The sequence below is a fragment of the Salmo trutta genome, chromosome 27, assembly GCF_901001165.1.
Source record: "Salmo trutta chromosome 27, fSalTru1.1, whole genome shotgun sequence".
Lineage (NCBI taxonomy): Eukaryota > Metazoa > Chordata > Actinopteri > Salmoniformes > Salmonidae > Salmo > Salmo trutta.
Genome location: NC_042983.1, coordinates 22,302,821 through 22,316,913, shown reverse-complemented (window position 1 = coordinate 22,316,913; position 14,093 = coordinate 22,302,821). Strand labels below are relative to the sequence as shown.

At 47.8% G+C, this 14,093-nt stretch overlaps 1 non-coding gene across 1 annotated transcript; it reads left to right on the top strand.

The window, feature by feature from the left end:
- The first annotated feature begins 9,489 nt into the window (after positions 1 to 9,489).
- On the top strand, positions 9,490 to 9,562 carry trnaa-ugc (transfer RNA alanine (anticodon UGC)). Its single transcript has one exon. It is a non-coding gene; the product is annotated as a tRNA-Ala (tRNA).
- Positions 9,563 to 14,093: the final 4,531 nt, after the last annotated feature.

Genomic DNA, 14,093 nt, shown 5'->3' with positions numbered 1-14,093 from the left:
ACCAAGGCACCTGAGAGTTCCCGGACATTTCTGGGGGGAATGGCTCTAGCCCTCACCCTCCGACAGGTCCCAGACGTGCTCAATGGGATTGAGATCCAGGCTCTTCGCTGGCCATGACAGAACACTGACATTCCTGTCTTGCAGGAAATCACGCACAGAACGAGCTGTGTGGCTGGTGGCATTGTCATGATGGAGGGTCATGTCAGGATGAGCCTGCAGGAAGGGTACCACATGAGGGAGGAGGATGTCTTCCCTGTAACGCACAGCATTGAGATTGCCTGCAATGACAACAAGCTCAGTCCGGTGATGCTGTGACACACCGCCCCAGACCATGACGGACCCTCCACTTCCAATTTGATCCTGCTCCAGAGTACAGGCCTCGGTGTAACGCTCATTCCTTCGACGATAAACGAGAATCCGACCATCACCCCTGGTGGAACAAAACCGCGACTCGTCAGTGAAGAGCACTTTTTGCCAGTCCTGTCTGGTCCAGCGATGGTGGGTTTGTGCCAACAGGCGACGTTGTTGCCGGTGATGTCTGGTGAGGACCTGCCTTACAACAGACCTACAAGCCCTCAGTCCAGCCTCTCTCAGCCTATTGCGGACAGTCTGAGCACTGATGGAGGGATTGTGTGCTCCTGGTGTGTGTGCTCCAACAATAACTCGGCGGCCACCATGTATACCTGCCACCCAGGTGTGATGTTCGGATGTACCGATCCTGTGCAGGTATTGTTACCCATGGTCTGCCTCCCTGTAGCACTGTTTTAGGCGTCTCACAGTACGGACATTGCAATTTATTGCCCTGGCCACATCTGCAGTCCTCATGCCTCGTTGAAACATGCCTAAGGCACGTTCACACAGATGAGCAGGGACCCTAGGCATCTTTCTTTTGGTGTTTTTCAGAGTCAGTAGAAAGGCCTCTTTAGTGTCCTAAGTTTTCAGAACTGTGACCTTAATTGCCTACTGTCTGTAAGCTGTTAGTGTCTTAATGACCGTTCCACAGGTGCATGTTCATTAATTGTTTATGGTTCATTGAACAAGCATGGAAAACAGTGTTTAAACCCTTTACAAAGAAGATCTGTGAAGTTATTTGGATTTTTCTGAATTATCTTTGAAAGACAGGGTCCTGAAAAAGGTCCGTTTCTTTTTTGCTGAGTAAAAATGGTGTACAGAATAATACTGTACAGAATAATGTACAGAATAATACAAAATGCTCTGAGACCAGGTTGTTGGCTCAGATCGCCTTAAATGACCTCAGTATAAAACAATAACTGGTTCTATGTACACAGCTGGATTTTTTAAACGTCCGTTATACCCTAAACAGCAAGTGAGCAGAGGGTGCAATTTGTCCGTTGTGCATCTCACTCACACAAAGTTCAGTGGGATCAATAACAGGGAACTTGTGGACATTTATAATGGACACCTGTCAGCTCTAGTCTGGTGAGGAGTGGTTGGGGGGAGACATAAGTCATGGAGGGTGTAATCTGTGACCAGGGACCTGTTTGAAGTGTAAAGCTGTCAGCCACAAACAGATTGGCCCTCCTGATTTGTCGACCAATGCACCAGACCCCAGGCCCCACAAATCACGCCCAGGCGCCCAGGGACAGGGGGACAAGGGGGCTGGGGTCACAGCCTGGTGTCACCTGAGTAGGCCTGGGCCTGGGGCTAAGGTAAGACGCTGGACATATGGTGTCTGTCGGCTCCTGAAGAACTATGGGGAAGGTTGTGTATGTGACTCTGTCTGACACTTTGAAATAAGTTATGTAACATTATAACATTACACATATGTTGTTTGTGTCTGTGTAGACTGGGTTTGTTTCTATGTGTATGTCTGGAGTACCACTCAAAAATACTGACTCGTTGCTGTACAGTTGTTTGCAGACGCTGACGAGGGCGAGTCTAATGTTTCTAATATTTGTCCCACATTAAATTTCCAGATTTTTTCCCCGCATTCCCAGCATAAGGCGCTCGTAGATTCAGGTGCAGCTGGGAATTTTATTGACCGTTCATTTGCTCATAGTTTAGCGATCCCCCTTGTTCCTGTGGATATGCCCTTCCCTGTGCACGCCCTAGATAGTCGACCACTAGGGTCAGGGCTAAATAGGGTGGCCACCGCTCCACTAGACATGGTTACGCAGGAGGGTCAGAAGGAGAGAATTCGTTTTTTCCTTATTGATTCTCCTGCATTTCCCGTGGTGCTGGGCATACCCTGGTTGGCCTGTCATTACCCCTCTATTTTGTGGCAACAGAGGGCTTTAAAGGGGTGGTCACGGGAGTGCTTGGGGAGGTGTTTAGGGGTTGCCGTCGGTGCTACTATGGTGGAAAGTCCAGACCAGGTCTCCACCGTGCACATCCCATCTGAATATGCCGATTTGGCTCTCGCCTTCTGTAAGAAGAAGGCGACTCAATTACCACCTCATCAACGGGGGGATTGTGCGATAAATCTCCTGGTAGACGCAGCACTTCCCAGGAGTCACGTGTATCCCCTGTCACAGGAGGAAACGGCGGCTATGGCAACATACGTCTCCGAATCCCTGGGGCAGGGGTACATTCGGCCCTCCACTTCACCTGCCTCTTCGAGTTTCTTTTTTGTGAAGAAGAAGGATGGAGGTCTGCACCCGTGCATTGCCTATCGAGGTATCAACCAAATCACTGTGAGGTACAGCTACCCGCTGCCTCTCATAGCCAGTGCGATAGAGTCAATGTACGGGGCGCGCTTCTTCACAAAATTGCATCTCAGGAGAGCTTACAACCTGGTGCGGGGATGAGTGGAAGACAGCATTTAGTACCACCTCAGGGCACTATGAATACCTCGTCATGCCGTATGGGTTGATGAATGCTCCATCAGTCTTCCAGGCATTTGTAGACAAGATTTTCCGGGACCTGCATGGGCAGGGTGTAGTGGTGTATATCGACGACATTCTGATATACTCGCGCTGAGCATGTGTCCCTGGTGCGCAAGGTGCTTGGTCGACTGTTGGAGCATGACCTGTACATCAAGGCTGAGAAATGTCTGTTCTTCCAACAGTCCGTCTCCTTCCTAGGGTACCGCATTTCCACATCAGGGATGGAGATGGAGAGTGACCGCATTTAAGCCGTGCATAATTTGCCGACTCCCACCACGGTAAAGGAAGTGCAGCGGTTTCTAGGGTTTGCCAACTACTATTGGAGGTTTAAACGGGGTTTTGGTCAGGTAGCGGCTCCCATTACCTCAATGCTGAAGGGTGGACTGGTGCGACTGCAGTGGTCGGCTGAGGCGGACAGGGCTTTTAGTCACCTGAAGGCTCTGTTTACCTCGGCTCCCGTGCTGGCTCTTCCGGATCCCTCTTTGGCGTTCATAGTGGAGGTGGACGCGTCCGAGGCTGGGATAGGAGCCGTGCTCTCTCAGCGCTCAGGTACTCCACCAAATAAACTATGATGTGGGGGACCGGGAGCTGTTAGCCGTTGTCAAGGCTCTGAAGGCGTGGAGACATTGGCTTGAGGGGGCTAAACACCCTTTTCTCATCTGGACTGACCACCGCAATCTGGAGTACATCCGGGCGGCGAGGAGACTGAACCCTCGCCAGGCAAGGTGGGCCATGTTCTTTACCCGTTTTGTTTTCACCCTATCCTACAGACCAGGTTCCCAAAACGCTAAGGCAGACGCACTGTCCCGGATGTATGACACAGAGGAGCGGTCCATGGATCACACTCCCATACTTCCGGCATCTTGCCTGGTGGCACCGGTGGTGTGGGAGCTGGACACGGACAACGAGCGGGCGTTACGTACAGAGCCCTCTCCTCCCCAGTGTCCAGCTGGGCGTCTGTACATTCCGTCTGCTGTCCGCAACCGTTTGATCTATTGGGTCCACACGTCACCCTCCTCTGGTCATCCTGACATCGGTCGGACGGTGCGTTGTCTTAGTGAGAAGTACTGGTGGTCCACCTTGGCCAAGGACGTGAAGGTTTATGTTTCCTCCTGCTTGGTGTGCGCCCGGTGCAAGGCCTCTAGGCACTTGCCCAGAGGGAAGTTACAGCCCTTACCCGTTCCACAATGGCCGTGGTTTCACCTATCGGTGGATTTCCTCACGGATCTTCCTCCCTTACAGGGGAACACCACGATCCTGGTCGTTGTGGATCGGTTCTCTAAGCTCTGCCGTCTCCGTCCTTTGCCCAGTCTCTCGGGCTTTCACCCTGAGAGTAACGGGCAGGTGGAGAGAATAAACCAGGATGTGGGTAGGTTTCTGCGGTCTTATTGCCAGGACCGGCCGGGGGAGTTGGCGGCGTTCATCCCCTGGGCAGAGATGGCCCAGAACTTGCTCCGCCGCTCCTCCACTAACCTCTCTCCTTTCCAGTGCGTACTGGGGTATCAGCCAGTTCTGGCACCTTGGCATCAGAGCCAGATCGAGGCTTCTGCGGTGGACGAATGGTTTAAGCGCTCGGAGGAGACCTGGGACGCCGCTCATGTGCACCTGCAACGGGCCGTGAGACGTCAGAGGGCGAGCGCTGATCCCCACCGCAGTGAGGCCCCGGTGTTCGCACCGGGGGATCTGGTCTGGCTCTCGACCCGAAACCTGCCCCTCCGCCTGCCCTGCCGGAAGCTGGGCCCGTGGTTTGTGGGGCCATTCAAAGTCCTGAGGAGACTGAAAGAGGTTTGCTACAGGTTACAGCTTCCCCCAGATTACCATATTAACCCCTCGTTCCATGTGTCTCTCCTCAGGCCGGTGGTGGCTGGTCCACTCCAGGAGTCTGAGGTGCGGGAGTTTCCTCCGCCCCCTCTGGACATCGAGGGGGCTCCGGCATATGCTGTTCAAGCCATACTTGACTCGAGGCGTCGGGCGAGGGACCTTCAGTACCTCGTGGAGTGGGAGGGGTACGGTCCGGAGGAGAGATGCCAAAGTCGGTCCCTCTCCTTGTTTGTTGCTGCGGGATTTCCACTGCCTCCATCCGGTACTGTCACGACTTCCGCCAAAGTCGGTCCCTCTCCTTGTTCGGGCGTCGTTCGGCGGTCGACGTCACCGGCCTTCTAGCCATCACCGATCCACTTTTCATTTTCCATTTGTTTTGTCTTTGTTTTACACACCTGATTTCAATTCCCCAATTACATGTTCATTATTTAACCCTCTGTTTCCCCATGGTTTTTGTGCGTGTTTATTTTATGTATTTCGATCCTTTTCTGTGGGCTTGTTATTTACTACATGGAATGTATATTATTGAGTAAAGTTACTTTTATTACTCATCTCTGCTGTCCTGCGCATGACTCCTCTGCACCAGCTACAACCAGATCGTTACAGATGCCTACAGCAGGTTGCTATAAACCAGGGCTTCTGACCTTTCACCTCAGCTTGCTAAGCATTGGGACTGCTGTGTCAGCCGACATCACACTCTTGTGTCACGAGCCCACATCATCACCCCACCCCCTATGTAAGGGCACAGCTCCTACTGTGGTGATTGGCAGAGCTGCTAACCTGTTACAACCCCATTTGATTTACAGAGATGGTGAGCACTGTCCTGTTTTTGGGGGGGATAATATTGCATGCTCCTGCTCTTGATACTAGGTCACTTGAAGTGACCCACTTGTGGGTGAGTGGCTGTATCTTGTGCAAAAAGTTATAAATGAATGAGTGAATCCTAATGGGAACAAGAGAGCAGAACATTATTTTACTTTATTATAAATCAAACTTTGCTCTCCCTTACCATAACTAGGCCTGTAGGAGCTTACTCTCCTAACAACTTCCTGGAGACGTTGTGCTGACCTAATTAGCTGCTCAAACATGAAGTCACCGACCAGTTACACAAACTTCTATCCTTTTCCCACAGCTGTCTTGCCTTGACTTCACCATTGAATTGACTAGAACCCCATCTGAATTTAACAAGTGATTGGGTTGATAAGGTTCCCCTATTGTTTCATTTCTGCTTCCCTCAGCACGTTTCTGTTAACGAGCAACACACCTGTTTTCAGTCTGAGTTCTCCTCTAGATTTTCACAAACATTTATTGTTGTATGAAGGAAGATGGTAAAATCCTTCACCTTGCACTGCTACACACCACATCACAGACAGTCAAAATCGTTGACTTTATTTCTCAGATGGGGAAATGGTTCATTGAACAAGCAGTGTTTAAGCAGTGATATTTGGATTTTTACAAATTATCTTTGAAAGACAGGGTCCTGAAAAGGGACATTTTTTGTTCTTGTTGCTGAGATCAGATTATTTAGGCAAATTGTAGGGTTAGTAAAGTATAAATCATACAAAAAAATGGTTTGGAGAGACTTTACGCACTAAATATATTGATTAATCAAAAATACAGTGGTTTGATTCATCCTGAAAGATGTCAATTTCAAGTTCAATTCATGAAATATTGGAAGGTGGGAAAAAAGTGTTGAATAGTCCTATAAATCTACCCTAATTCTCACTAATCATGAAACTGTAAGATGTTGTGAACCATGCACCAGCCTTCAGGTTTAACCTGCTAGGTGTGGTCTGAATTCCATAATGATTCAAATAGGCTATATGTCCCAAATTATTGCACAACATTAGCTTAATATGATCCACTAATGCTAGCACGGATGTGACAGAAGAAAGAAAGGTAAACGGAATGGAATGACGCAAAATTTAAGCTACAAATTGAAAACTAAAGTTACAGTTATAAATGTATGTGTATTACTGAGGGTGCCTCTCAATAGTGGCTAATATTTAACATTATACACCTTGTAAAATTAAACTGAGAAAAGCCGCGGCATAGGCCATAATTAAAACATTCTAAAGCACATACATCAAGGTTTAGTCCTACAGAAGACTATAGCTTGGGTGTCCACATTTCATCCATGCAAATTATGAGGGCACACAATAAAATTCTGAAGAAAGGTGCAGCCATTTATAGCCTACTTCACAGTGGAAAAGGGGCTGCAATACATGTCATGTTGGTATGATTTTCAGTTTGCTTCCATATGGCTGGTTTCACATTTGTCTCCAGGGACCATAAGGAAAAATCATCTAAAACAAATGCTGTGTATTTACAATCCCCTTCTCCAAATGGATTACTCATTTACCTAGCTCTTATCAATAGTCCTTATCCATTTATACATTACAGTGCATGGAGAATGCTGTTATTTCTATCAGAAAAAATAAAGTAAATGCTTTTTCCACTTGGAACCGGTAGGTTCGCTTGACCTTATTCATAGTTTCCTCGCTCATTTTTAGGGAATTAAGTCAAAGTCAGAATATGGTGTATCTGTAGACACCTCCACCTGACCTTCATTTATTTGATTTCCACCTCAAACGAATAGTGGGTGAATAGCATGCTATTCTCATGCTTAAGTTCTTGGTCAGAATAGCATAGAGAAAAGCACATAAAAAGGGAATTGTGTATAAAAAGGGAATTAAATTCCATTGACGCCCACATAACTCGGTCCGGAATCTGGGACCTAACGAATAGCACACAATTCTCATGCTTAAGTTCAAGGTCAGAATATGCATAGAGAGAAAAGTGCATAAAAGGGAATTATGTTCTAAATCGGGTCGGGATCGGGCCTCTGTGAATGACCATTTCTAGACCGAATTTATTCCTGACTAATTCTATTATTTTTAAGCTTCACATTTTAGAGACAGTTTCACCCCATGCACCATGTCACAGTATGAATTAGGCTACTGTAACAGGCGTCGTTGTGAAGAGACCAAGGTGCAGCGTGGAATTTGTTCATCTTTGTAATTTAATGGAAAAATGAACACTTTACAAATAAACAAAACGACTGCCAACAGTTCTGTCAGGATAACTAGAACTAAACAGAAATTAACTACCCACAAAAACCCTGTGGGAAAAGGCTGCCAAAGTATGGCTCCCAATCAGAGACAACGATAGACAGCTGTCCCTGATTGAGAACCATACTCGGCCAAAACAAAGAAATGCCAAAACATAGAAAAAAGGACATAGAATGCCCACCCTAGTCACACCCTGGCCTAACCAAAATAGAGAATAAAAACCTCTCTATGGCCAGGGCGTGACAGCTACTGTAAATATTGATGCGTTTTTAAAAAATCAAATCTATAGGGAGTTTATATTCACTGCACATAAATATAAACGTAACATGTAAAGTGTTGGTACCATGTTTCATGAGCTGAAATTAAAGATTTTGTGCACAAATGTATTTACATCCATGTTAGTGAGCGTTTATTCTTTGCCAAGATAATCCATCCACCTGATAGGTGTGGCATATCAAGAAGCTGATTGAACAGCATAATCATTACACAGGTGCACCTTGTGCTGGGACAATAAAAGGACACTCTAAAATGTGTAGCTTTGTCACACAAAACAATGCCACAATGCCATTACGCCTACTCCCGCTCCCCCTCTCAAGCACTCGACGTCGCCGGTCTACTAACCACCAGTCCTGACAACCATCATTATGCACACCTGCTCCCCATCATTATGCACACCTGCTCCCCATCATTACGCACACCTGCTCCCCATCATTACGCACACCTACTCCCCATCATTACGCCCACCTGCTCCCCATCATTATGCACACCTAAGTCACATTCCCAAGTTGAGGGAGTGTGCAATTGGCATGCTGACTGCAGGAATGTCCATCTGAGCGTTTGCCAGAGAATTTAATGTTCATTTCTCGACCATAAGCTGCCGTCAACGTTGTTTTAGAGAATTTGGCAGTATGTCCAACCGGCCTCATGTGAATGGTGTTGTGTGAGTGAACGGTTTACTGATGTCAACGTTGTGAACAGAGTGCCCGATGGTGGCGGTGGGTTTATGGTATGGGCAGGCATAAGCTAAGGACAACAAACACAATTGCATTTTATCAATGGCAATTTGAATGCAGCGATACCGTGACGAGATCCTGAGACCCATTGTGAGACCCATTTTGTTTTTGTGTCTGTGACCAAAAGATGCATTTCTGTATTCCCAGTCATGTGAAATCCAGAGATTAGAGATTAGTGCCAAATGTATTTATTTCAATTGACTGATTTCCTTATGAACTGTAACTCTTTGTAAAATCTTTGAAATTGTTGCATGTTCATTTTTATGTTTTTGTTCAGTATAGTTGTTGAAATTGTTAGACAGAGACAGTCTATGGCAGGCCAAAGCCCTGTCTGGGATGTTCTGCAAAGGACATTTGTCACGACACCTACGGATAGTGACCTGAACGCACAAACAAAACGGAGGTATTTGGATATAACTATGAATGATTTGGAACCAAAACAACATTTGTTGCTGAAGTAGAAGTCCTGGGAGTGCATTCTGACAAAGAACAGCAAAGGTAATCCAATTTTTCTAATAGTAATTCTGAGTTTAGGCTGCCCGACGTTGGCGGGTCTGAATAGCTAGCCTTGATGGCCGAGCTATGTACTCAGAATATTGCAAAATGTGCTTTCGCCAAAAAGCTATTTTAAAATCTGACACCGCGATTGCATAAAGGAGTTCTGTATCTATAATTCTTAAAATGATTGTTATGTATTTGATCAACGTTTATCATGAGTAATGTAGTAATTGAGTAGCCTTCCCTGTAGCTCAGTTGGTAGAGCATGGTGTTTGCAACGCCAGGGTTGTGGGTTCGATTCCCACGGGGGCAAGCAAAGAAGAAAAAAATGAAATGTATGCATTCACTACTGTAAGTCGCTCTGGATAAGAGCGTCTGCTAAATGACGAAATTGTAAAATGTAGTAAATTCACTGGAAGTTTTGGGTGGGAATGCTAGTTCTGAACATCACATGCTAATGTAAAAAGCTGGTTTTTGATATAAATATGAACTTGATTGAACAAAACATGCATGTATTGTATAACATAATGTCCTAGGAGTGTCATCTGATGAAGATCATCAAAGGTTAGTGCTGCATTTAGCTGTGGTTTGGGTTTTTGTGACATATAGGCATGCTTTGAAAATGGCTGTGTGATTATTTTTGTCTGTATACTCTCCTGACATAATCTAATGTTTTGTTTTCTCTGTAAAGCCTTTTTGAAATCGGACAATGTGGTTAGATTAACGAGAGTCTTATCTTTAAAATGGTGTAAAACAGTTGATTGTTTGAGAAAATTGAATTGTGGTATTTTAGTTGGTTTTGTATTTCGCGCCGTGCGATGCCATTGGCTGTTGGCTAGGGGTTCTGCTGGCGGAACGGGGTTCCGCTAGCGGAACGTCTGTCCTCAACAGGTTAAAGAATGCTCCCGCCGTCTTCCAATCCTTTGTGGACGAGATTCTCCGGGACCTGCTCGGTCAGGGTGTGGTGGTGTACATCGATGATATTCTGATCTACTCCGCTACATGCGCCGAGCATGTCTCTGGTGTGTAAAGTGCTTGGGCGACTGGTGGAGCATGACCTATACATCAAGGCTGAGAAATGTGAGTTCTTCAAGCCAGCCGTCTCTTTCCTGGGATATCGCATTTCCACATCCGGGGTGGTGATGGAATGTGACCCACCACGGTGAAGGAGGTGCAGCGGTTCTTGGGGTTTGCCAATTACTATCGGAGGTTTATCCGGGGCTTTGGGCAGGTGGCGGCTCCCCCTCACTGATGAAGGGGGGACCGGTGCGGCTGCGGTGGTCGGCGGAGGCAGACAGGGCCTTTAGCCGTCTGAAGGCTCTGTTCACCGATGCTCCGGTGCTGGCGCATCCGGATCCCTCTTTGCCATTCATAGTAGAGGTGGACGCGTCCGAGGCTGGGGTAGGAGCTGTGCTATCACAACACTCAGGCACGCCACCGAAGCTTCGCCCCCACCGAAGGTTCGGTGGGCGCACACGCTACCCTCCTCAGGTCACCCGGGGATTGAGCGTACGGTGCGTGGTCTTAGTGGGAAATACTGGTGGCCGACCTTGGGGAAGGACGTGAGGCGCTATGTCTCCTCTTGTTTGGTGTGCGCCCAGAGTAAGGCTCCTAGGCACTTGCCTAGAGGGAAATTACAGCCCCTCCCGGTTCCACAGCGACCATGGTCCCACCTGGCGGTGGATTTCCTCACCGATCTCCTGCCGTCCCAGGGTAACACCGCGATCCTGGTCGTTGTGGACCGTTTCTCTAAGTCCTGCCATCTTCTCCCGTTACCCGGTCTTCCTACAGCCCTGCAGACAGCAGAAGCTCTATTCACCCACATCTTCCGGCACTATGGGGTGCCTGAGGACATCGTTTCGGATCGAGGTCCCCAGTTCACATCCCGGGTGTGGCGTGCATTTATGGAGCGACTGGGGGTCTCAGTCAGTTTGACCTCAGGGTTCCACCCCGAAAGTAATGGGCAGGTAGAGAGGATAAACCAGGATGTGGGCAGGTTTCTGCGGTCCTACTGCCGGGACCGGCCAGGGGAGTGGGCGAGGTTCGTGTCGTGGGCCGAGTTAGCTCAGAACTCTCTTCGCCACTCCTCGACCAACCTGTCACCTTTCCAATGTGTGTTGGGTTATCAGCCGGTCCTGGCGCCCTGGCATCAGAGCCAGACGGAGGCCCCTGCGGTGGAGGACTGGGTCCTGCGCTCGAGGGAGACCTGGAACGCCGTCCAGGAGTCACTGTAACGGGCCAGGGGACAACAAAAAAAGAGCGCGGACCGTCGCCGCAGTGAGGCCCCAGTGTTTGCCCCAGGGGAGAGAGTCTGGCTCTCAACCCGGAACCTGCCCCTCTGCCTGCCCTGCCAGAAACTGGGTCCGCGGTTTGTAGGGCCATTTAAAGTCCTGAGGAGAATAAACGAGGTGTGTTACAGGTTACAACTTCCTTCTTATTATCGTATTAACCCCTCGTTTCATGTGTCTTTCCTCAGGCCGGTGGTAGCTGGTCCGCTGCAGGACGATGAGGTGCTGGAGGTCCCTCCGCCCCCCCTGGACATCGAGGGACCCCCGGCGTATACAGTCCGGTCCATCTTGGACTGCAGGCGCCGGGTGAGGGGTCTGCAGTACCTCGTGGACTGGGAGGGGTACGGCCCGGAGGAGAGGTGCTGGGTACCGGTGGGGGACATATTGGACCCAACGCTAATCCGGGAGTTCCACAGCCTCCATCTAGATCACCCTGCGCCTCGCCCTCCGGGGCGTCCTCGAGGCCGGCGTTGGCACGCTGCGTGAGCCGCACGTCGGGGGGGGGGGAACTGTCACGACACCTACGGAAGGACAACATTTGATTGATCCTTTAAATGCACACAATACTTCCTCTGTATGTTCATTGGGGACACAAGCTTTTGAGGGTAAAATGAATGTTGCCACCTCTGTGTTGTCCTCTGTGAATGTATACATTTTACAAACATAAGAATGAGAGAACTTTCCTTTCTCTGACTTGCAGGAAGATAATAATTTCAGACAACAAATTAGATCAACCTTTAGTGCCCAGTTACCCTTTGGAACTAGATTGAGTTTCCATAGTAGGGACTTTGAATGTGAGTAATCTGGCACGACACAAACCTCTGCACTTAGAAAAATGTATGCTACTGTAGGTGGACACTGAGGTACTGTAGTGTCGGAGTTATACATTGTAGGACCATTGGTTACCTAAATCTTGAGCACTTTCATAGAGACGTTGACTGATTATGACCTCAATTTGTTCGATGATTCATTTTTAAGGATAGACACCTAAACAAAAGCAATGCATCATTTAACCATATTTTATTGAACATGATACATCAGTAAGAAGCAGAATATACATATTTTTCATAGATTAACTTTCATTACAACATGTCAATAAATAAGTTAAAAATTGTTTTTCTGTAGTCTACTTGGAATATATCAAGCAAGATGATAGAGTAGCAGCACAGAACATATTTCTTTCACCCAGTAATTCAATAAGACTACTGTTGTGCTTTGAATAAAAGTTAGCATCCACCTCCAGTACCTAAAGTACATTTGACTAATCAAGTTTGATTGTGCAGTGTAGATTGGTCCACATACAACTAGAGCTAGAAAATACCTGTAAAAGTGATGTGGACACCTGCTCGTCGAACATCTCATTCCAAAATCATGGTCATTAATATGGAGTTGGTACCCCCTTTCCTGCTATGACCTCCACTCATCTGGGAAGGCTTTCCACTAGATGTTGGAACATTGCTGCAGGGACTTGCTTCCATTCAGCCGCAAGAGCATTAGTGTAGTCGAGCAATGATGTTGGGCGATTAGGCTCGCACTCTGCGTTCCAATTCATCCCAAAGTTGTTCGATGGGGTTTGAGGTCAGGGCTCTGTGCAGGCCAGTCAAGTTCTTCCACACCGATCTCGACAAACCATTTTTGTATGGACCTTGCTTTGTGCACGGGGCCATTGTCATGCTGAAACAGGAAAAGGCCTTCCCCAAACTGTTACCACAAAGTTGGAAGCCCAGAATCGTCTAGAATGCCATAGTATGCTGTAGTGTTAATATTTCTCTTCACTGGAACTAACGGGCCTAGCCTGAACCACGGAAAACTGCCCTAGACCCTTATTCCTAATCAACCAAACTTTATAGTTGGCACTATGCATTCGGGCAGGTAGCGTTCTCCTGGCATCCGCCAAACCCAGATTTATCGTTCAGACTGCCAGATGGTGAAGTGTGATTCATCACTCCAGAGAATGCGTTTCCAATGCTCCAGAGTCCAATGGTGGCAAGGTTTACACCGCCCCGTTGGACGTATGGCATTGCACATGGTGATCTTAGGCTTCTGTGCGGCTGCTCGGACATGGAAACCCATTTCATGAAGCTCCTGACAAACAGTTCTTGTGCTGACGTTGCTTCCAGAGACAGTTTGGAATTCAGTAGTGAGTGTTGCGCCCTACGTGCTTCAGCACTTGGCGGTCCCGTTCTGTGAGCTTGTGTCGCCTACTACTTTGCGGCTGAGCTGTTGTAGCTCCTAGACCTTTCAACTTCACAGCACTGACCAGGGCAGCTCTAGCAGGGCAAAAATTTCACGAACTGACTTGTTGGAAAGGTGGCATTCTATGAAAGTGCCACATTGAAAGTCACTGAGCTCTTCAGTACGGGCCATTTTACTGCCAATGTTTTGTCTATGGAGATTCCATGGCTGTGTGTTCAATTGTATACACCTGTCAGCAATGGGTGTGGCTGAATTAACCAAATGTACTAATTTGAAGGGGTGTCCTCCTACTTTTGGCCATGTTGTGTACCTGATCATTAAAGCAATGCCTCTCTTTTGGCCTTTCTGATTTAAGTGTAA